General features: G+C 36.0%; 1 pseudogene; it reads right to left on the bottom strand.

Annotated features, from left to right (window-relative positions):
- Positions 1-2348: 2348 nt before the first annotated feature.
- On the bottom strand, positions 2349-7197 carry LOC118899554 (annotated as a pseudogene).
- Between the last annotated feature and the right edge of the window lie 1131 nt (positions 7198-8328).

The following is an 8328-nucleotide window of genomic DNA, read 5'->3' as shown; positions in this document are numbered from 1 at the left end:
TTTTTTTTTTCAGGACCTAATGGACTTACGCCACTATATTAATTGTAACACTAATATTTCTTTATCCATCCAACAATATTTATTGAGGGCCTACTATTTGGCAGACTTGGTACTGTGGACTTAGGTTACACTATCGGACAGAACAACCGATATCTTAACCCACATCAAGTTTGTAATATAATAGATGACACATAAAATAAATAAGTAAAATATATGTACATTATTTTAATCAGTATTAAGTGCTAAGAACAAAAATATATAGCAGGGAAGGAAGATATTTTATGAGGGGATAGGGGTTGTAATTTTAAAGTTGTTGTTCTGGAAGGTTTCAAGAAAAAGTCTGGAAGGAAGTGAAGGACAAGTTGTGTTACTGTCTGTAAAAAGCATTCCAGGCAGAGGGGAAAGCAAGAATGCACATCCTGAGACAGGAGAATGCCTGGTGTGAGGAGAGGGTCCATATGGGTAGGTAAAGTAAGCCAGAGGGAAGACTAATGAATAAGAAGATGAGGAGAATAATGATGGCACCAGATGAAGTAAAGCCTTTTGAATCAGAGTACGAACTTTTGCTTTTACTCTGAGATGGGAAGCCTTAGGAGGTTCTGAACAAAGAAGTAACATTACCTTATTTGTTTTCTAACAGCCTTACTCTGTCTAGTGAGTTGGGAATAGTCGTAGGAGCAGCAATAGATGCTGGAAGACAAATTAGGAGGCTGATATAATCATCCCAGTGAGACATGATTTACTTGGGATAGAATGGGGTACCATGCAGAGGACAGAAAGAGGTTGGATTCTAGATACATTTTAAACATAGACTGAAAATACTTTCTGAAATGCAGAATATGAGTGTGAGTGGTACTGGGAGGTACTGGGAGTGACACCAAGACTTTTGGCTTTAATAGAAAGATCAAGTTGCTATATATATGTTGGAGAAAATTAGAAAGAGAAATTTTGTGGTAGAGGAATGTCAGAATTTCAGTTTTGGATATATTGCATTTGAGAGGCCAAGTAGGTATTGAGTGTCAAGTAGCACATCAGTTAGGATTCAATTAGGGAGTCAGAACCAGTAAGAATGGTAGGGAAGAAGGGGTTCATTCTAGAGATTAGACTTCCAAAATTGTTGGAACTGATGAAGAATTTTTTGGAAAGCTGTAATCTTTGCATCTGGTGGTGGTCCTAAAATCACTGTTCCGCAGCAGGGTTGGCAGCTGGGGAGAAAACAGACGGCAAGAGAAAGTAAGCAGTACAAAATGAGCCCTGAAACAGCATGGAACAACCTACGATGACAAAATAAAACCTGTGAGAACAAATTAGAACATGTGTCTCTCTCTCACTCCCTCTAACCTCGGTGATGAGGGTTGCCTTGCAGAAGAAGCTGGATCACTTTGCTACAGAGATGCATGATGTGCTTGGCCCAAACCAGAGAAGCTGACAAGAGAAAATGCAATGGCAGCCAGAAAGGATTGGATAGTGCGACCTTCCTCATTAACAAGGTGAGCCAGCAGACTAGTGAAATGTGTGTGAGCTGCGGCAGCACCAGGCACATTCAGTACTTAAATGTCCATGGCTTTGCTTTCAAATCTCATTTTCTTCTGTGGTCTACCCTAACTTGGAAATATACAGAGTAGGGAATTATGGGAAGTATTATCCCAGATTAGCCAGGTTGACCCACGATGAAACCACCGCGTCTTGTCAGTTACATAGTATACCCAGAACGCAGGGAGGTAGGATGGATTTAAAGTGTGCATCTGGATTTATTCCTTTGAAGGTGGTACTCAAAGTAAAGCAATTGGATTATATCACCTAAGGTATGCATGTAGGCAGAAGAGAGAACAGTGTCCGTGAATGAAGCCCCAGAGCATTCCAATTTTTTGGTGTCAAGAATATGAGGAAGAACTTCCCAAGGGCACTGAGAAAGAACAGTAAGAGTGTAAGAAGAAAATCAAGTGAAGATGGGATCCAAAAAGTCAAGCAAAGACAGAGTGATTCACGGAAGAAAAGTGATCATTTCTCCTTTTCCCCCACCATTATCAAATTCCCTAATTAGGAATGTGGGCTTCAGGTTTTCATCCAAATTGTTTACTCTTTATTATGATAAAGAGTATCGGACAGTACCAGTCCTTTGTGTGCCATTAGATGGCAGAATAACTTGAGATACATTTTTTTCTTTTTACAAGTGAGAAGAAGGATTATTAAAAAAACAACAATTTAGGAGTTTTCCCTTTGAATTTCATAGACTTGAGCACAATCTGAAGACAATTATAATTTTGATTATTAGCACACTGCACTGAGTGCTTATTTTATAATGAGGAAGTTCCTGAAGTTTATGACATGCAGATATAAGTAGGTTATTAAAAATGACAATGTTCGGTGGTAACTGTTGTAACCTGTTGGGCAGCAGTAATCATGTGTGGCTCAGCAGTTCCATAACAGCACAATTTGTGGACATAATCATCTTTCACCATTACAGATAACCTATATTCCTAAAGGAAACCAGTGAGACAAGACTTTCCTATGTTTTCTTCAAGCTAATAGATACCCCTGGATGTCTACTATGTCCTTTATGAAATCCATCAACAGCCCATAACATTAAGTACAGTACTATCTCGTTATCCGGAATGTTCATACTGGAAATGATTCCATCTTTATTAATTGTGTCCAAACCACATTTTTTAGTTAAAGATCAACATCTACCAACTCCAAGAAATGAAGAATTACTGCAGAAAAATTTTAATTCTTTCTCTGAAACAGCTTCCATTGCTTGGCCTGTGGACTGCAGTACTTTGTCAACATAACCATTCGCAGAAGAAGCATCTTTCTTCGCTTTAACACTGTAAACATTTTGCAGTTTTATATATACACACCAAAATCTGCAATCATGTAGGAAGTTATGCCTCAAACAGGCATCTTTGGTCCTCCTTGGCCACACAGTCATTTAAGGCATAAGCTGAAATCCAAAAGGATGGTGTCTATTTGCTGATATTCAAGCAGCAATCATCATTAAATATATCTTCAATATTGATTGGAGTCTGAGTTATATTTATTGCTGTGTTTATATTTTTAATAGCTTCTTCAAAATTCGCTTCTGGAGCCCCAGTTTCATTCTTTAGAACCCCTTATCTAATCACATATCTAAAGTTCTCTTTTTCTTTGTACATTTTAGGTGTTCATCCATTTGTTTCACTGTTCCACTGTGCTAAATATTTAGCGATGATTATAATCTATGGAGTGTGGCTATGGACCTTTTCCCCCCATATGATCCAAATCATGAGACTGAAAATGTTCTCTCAGCTCAGGAAATGGTTTATCCAGTTGTAGATCTTCCAGTGCATCATCTGGGTAAAATTCCATTATCTGAATGTTCTTTTATAATGATCCTTCTATAGCCAACTAGCCGTATATCTTCTACAGATTAAAAGAGCCATTAAAGAACTCCAGAGGACATCAGCCAAAGGTAGTAATGTACTTTCGGAGAGCCTAGTTGCAACCATAGTACTAAAGCTAGAGGAAAAAGAAAGGTCATTGTTCAGAAAATTTTCTAAACTCACTTCCACAAACTTTCAGACCCCTTGTCATTTAATTGTTATAATAATTCCATGACAACTTGTTCTCGGTTCTTGCTGATATTGCTTCTTTGTAAGAAAAAATGTTTTCAACATCTCTGCTTATCTGATATCCATCAATAATTGTAAATGAATCAGTACCAAGTTCTTAAGAATTGCGGTTCCTGTGGCTGTTGCATTTATTAGGCAAACATGAGCAGACACTAATTACTCCATGATTACTCCATAATCTTGCCCATGATTACTCCATAAACTCAGTAAACCTGTCCCCCAGAAAAAAGCCAAGACCCTGCAAAGTGCCACAATCACCTCCTGCAGTATTTTTTTTAATCAGAAACGCTTTTCTTTTTTTCCAGCTTTATTGAGATGTAATTGACATATAACATTGTATAAGTTTAAGGTGTACAGCATGTTGATTTGATACAGTGAAATCCATTTTTAATATTTTAATGCAGTACAGGGTAAAGTTTAATATAGAAATGAAATTTCACTGTGAACATTTCTGTCCATATGTTTGGTTATTCCATTGATATTGAATGTTTCCTTGATATTATTGTTTACTGAGCCCCACAGGTGAGAAAGAAAGGTCCCAAAGGGATAAGAATAAACTAGTTATCTTGGGGGGGAAAAAAAAAAAAAAAACTCTTCAATTCTGATTTCATTTTAAGACCATTTTGTAATAGATAATGAAATCTCCAGTATAAACTGTGTAAACTCTCTAAACTACAAAGAATCTTCAACTTATACCTTCGTCATGTAGTCATTTGGCAGTTGGCATTAGGCTACCATAAAGCAATCATATTGCTACTTGTTCATTATCAATGCATGAATCATTATATCTGTAAATAAATATGATTTTTTTCACATTATCTTTTCCCTTTTTTATGTCTAGTGTTAGTAATATGTATAACATCTACAGTGTTTTGTATCATATAAGACAATATTGATGTAGGTACTGACAATTCATCTTGTAAACAGGCAAAGTAAACTTATGGTATGGATAAATACAGTATAGTACTATAAATGTATTTTATCTTTCTTATGATTTCCTTAACAACATTTTATTTTCTCTAGCTTACTTTGCTGTAAGAATTCATATATAACACATATAACATACAAAATATGTGTTAATTGACTGTTTATGTTATGTGGTTTCCAGTCAGCAGTAGGCTATTAGTAGTTAAGTTTTGGGGGAGTCAAAAGTTATCCTTGGATTTTCGACTATGCAGGGGATTCATGCCCCTAACCCCCGAGTTGTTCAAGGGTCAACTGTACTTGCATAATTTAGAATGGAAATGTGTTCATATATCCATTATTTTACTAAAACCAAATGTCCTTGTTAAAATGATGACATTAGTGAATCTCTATTATTTTTATAATTTTATCACAAATTCATTGCCATGAATTTAAATAAAAGGAATATGAAAAAGACATCAGTTTTTAGTTCTCATAACCAATGTCACTCTTATTTTTGCTGGAAGTATTTTCTCTACTGTGTTTTGTCCATGTTGAGAGGAATTTTTAAAATCATCACAGATAATAACCAGTTTAATCAGGAATTCAGCTTTAGGCATTTGAAAGAAAATTAAATTGGATTTCTTAGTGTTTTGTTATTTGTCCTTGGTGCCTAAGTTTGACAAATCATTTTATTATCGTTTGTCTCAACAATATACACTGCCCAGAAAGTAGCACATGCATATATGGTGTGTGTAAAGAACCTCTTCTTTAATGGCTTCAAGGAGATACTTGCCTTTTTTTTTTTTTTTTGATCAGTTTTGATCAGCTTTAAAAAAACCCTCTTAAGTCAAGGACATATGGGCTTATTTTCAGTCTCCAGATGCTTTAACCGCCACTCTTCATAGCCACCAATATATATCTTATATAATTAATCTCAATGTGCACTATCAAAATATATTAGCAAAATATAAAGGGGGGTGGGAGTAATACTTCAGTTTCTGTCCCAGATTGAATATCAAACAGTATCACAGGATATATAGAGAGAAATTGTATGTAAATTTTGAATACCTAAGCATTGCAATAGATGTGTTCCTTGTGTGCTACATAGGAGAAGGATATCTGTGTCCTGCAAACAGGATGGTGGGCATGTTGAGTTCTGTATTCTGGAGTGGTGTTGAATTTATACTGGTGTATCTGCCTTATCGCCCCGTATCTGTGAAATAATGATGAAATATAATTTTTAGTGTAAAGAAGTGGGTCCTGTCTAAAACCAGGGTGTGTTCTGTGAGCAAGTCAGGAATGTTATACATGTATGTGCACAACTGAAGAAAAAAAGCATGCAATAAAAATTAAACTTGGTATCTCATCAGTTTACTCTGTTCCGATTATTTTATCTTTGGTCTTCAGTGAGGGATGATTAGAGCAGCCCTGGACTAGTGGATGCCTCCCCACTCTGATCGTCTGTGATGTGCAGCACCCTGGTGTTTCCCTTGAGTGCCCTGCTCCTAGTAAACCCCATCGAGGTTTCCCGTAGAGACTTGAATCGGCCTTTCTTTCAATATGTTCCCTTTCCTGTATTGCCCCATCATGTAATATTATTTTAATTTCTTTACTACAATATTAATTTTATATTTCATTTAACTTTTTTTTTTGGTTATCTCTACCATAAGAATGGAAACTCTCTGAGGGTACAGAATGCATTTGTCTTGTTTTCTTCTGTATTCCTTGAGCCAAGAATGATAATTGGCATATAATTAACACCAACTATTATTTTGGAATGAGCAGACAAGTCTGTTGAATGCTAGATACTTACAATAAGTAACTGGCAGAACCAGGATTCAAATAAATACAGTTCCTCTGGAGCCAAGACCTCTTATCGGTATTCTGTAAATCATGACCTCATAACTCAAGGTTACTGACTTTCCCTTATCCTAATTCACACTCTCCAAATGCCAAATTGTCAGACCAGTTTTGAACAAACCCAGCCCTGTAGGGGTGAGGAATTACTAGGAGTTTTCATGTTTAAGGTAGAGGCACATTCTCTGAGTAGATCTGAGTCTGAGCAGGGAAGGCATGTATTCTTTGAGCTTTGCTAGTTTATAACCCAGATTAGACAGTGCCAGACTCACAGAGGAGCACCCATCTCTTCACTGACACACTAAACTGCTGTGATCCTTGAATTCTCCTGGGCTGGGCCTGAGTTCAGCTATTGGGAAATATGACCTCAAACAAAAAGTTACTGAGCACCTTTAAAGACTTTTATGCAATTATAAGCTTAATATCAGATGTTAAAATAGTTAACACAAGAATAACTTGAATTATTAAAGGTCGTGTGTAAAATTTTAAATTCTACTGACATACTAGAGTCTGCAGATAACATCTGGAGAACTGAGTTTTTCTTTCATGCAAATACTTATTAAGGACACACTATTTTCTAGGCAGTGCTCCAGCACTGAGAAAGGTGTACAGTTGTTATTACTATACTTCACATAATGATATATCAATTACATTGACCAAACAATCATTTCCTCCTTCACATGGGAAGAAAATAAACACATGATTTGTTTGTTTTGATTTTGCAAAGTTTCAATAGGATATTTCTGCTATACAATACATTGATTTTATTGATAATTAATCTCACAACACTATTAGAAAAACTGCCAAGTTATCTACACTCCATTTTGTTGATTTGCAATTTCATTGATTAAGTGCAAAGAGGGACATGAATCAGATTGTTCATATCTGTTTTCTAGGTTCAGACCTTCCAGTGAAGTTACTAATACACAGTCACATTAAATAAAGTTTTCTGCTTCATAGAATGCATTAAGGCATCTGGATGACAATGTGGATGAACTCTAAGCTCTTTTTCATGTTATCTTATCTTACTTTCCAATTCATTTTCAGTCTCCCCAAAATACTAATTTATTTCTAGTTTGAACTCCAGATCTCATGACCTTTCTTACTTCTTTTTTCATACCCACACCCCCAACAGCCAGTTACCAAATATTATCAATTTTGGAAATATATTCCAATTCCTTATTTTTTCACGGTTCTCACTTCTAATGTTCCAATTTCAACTGGAGTCCTACCTTGCATACAGGTTTGTCTCCTCCCAAAACACTCCCACAGTATTTTTGAATTACCCTTTTTAGAACAGGGGTCAGAAGTTTCTTGTTGATCTATATCACCTCTAAAAAAATAAAATCAAGGCGCTTGTGCAGCAAGGCATCCAAGGACATTTGTGACCTGCTCCAACCTAACTTTGTAGTGTCATATCCTGTCCCTTTCCTGTGACTCCTTCAGCTTGTAATCCCAGCCCTGCCCCTCACACACATTCTAGGCTTTCCTTAAAATGGCACACATTTTCACATATTTCCTTTAATGTGCCATACCATTCTTTCTATCATTCCTTTCAGACTCTACTTTATTAATCTCTACTCATACCTCAAAACCAATATCTCATTCTGGTTCTCTGCTAAACAACTTTGTATAAAACTCCATGGGGAGAAACTTCTTATGCTACTGTGTGTATTAACGTATTCAAGGTTTCCATGCTTTTTAAAAAGGGTTTCTTCCTTTTGTTTATCTCACTATGCTGAAAGCTCCTTGAGGGTATACACCAAGAATTATTCTTTTCTTGTGATTCCACGAAAACATGAGAAGGCCTAGACTACATAAAACACTAAATAAATGTCAAATGAGTGAATTAGACCCATTTTCATTCTCGTTTTCCTTCAAACATCCACCATCTCTGGTGAATTAAATTTATGATTAATTTTAATTTAATACCTGTCTAGAAAGCAAAGAATAT

This window comes from Balaenoptera musculus, chromosome 8, assembly GCF_009873245.2.
Source record: "Balaenoptera musculus isolate JJ_BM4_2016_0621 chromosome 8, mBalMus1.pri.v3, whole genome shotgun sequence".
NCBI classification, from domain to species: Eukaryota; Metazoa; Chordata; class Mammalia; order Artiodactyla; family Balaenopteridae; genus Balaenoptera; species Balaenoptera musculus.
This window is presented reverse-complemented; position numbering and strand designations above follow the sequence as displayed.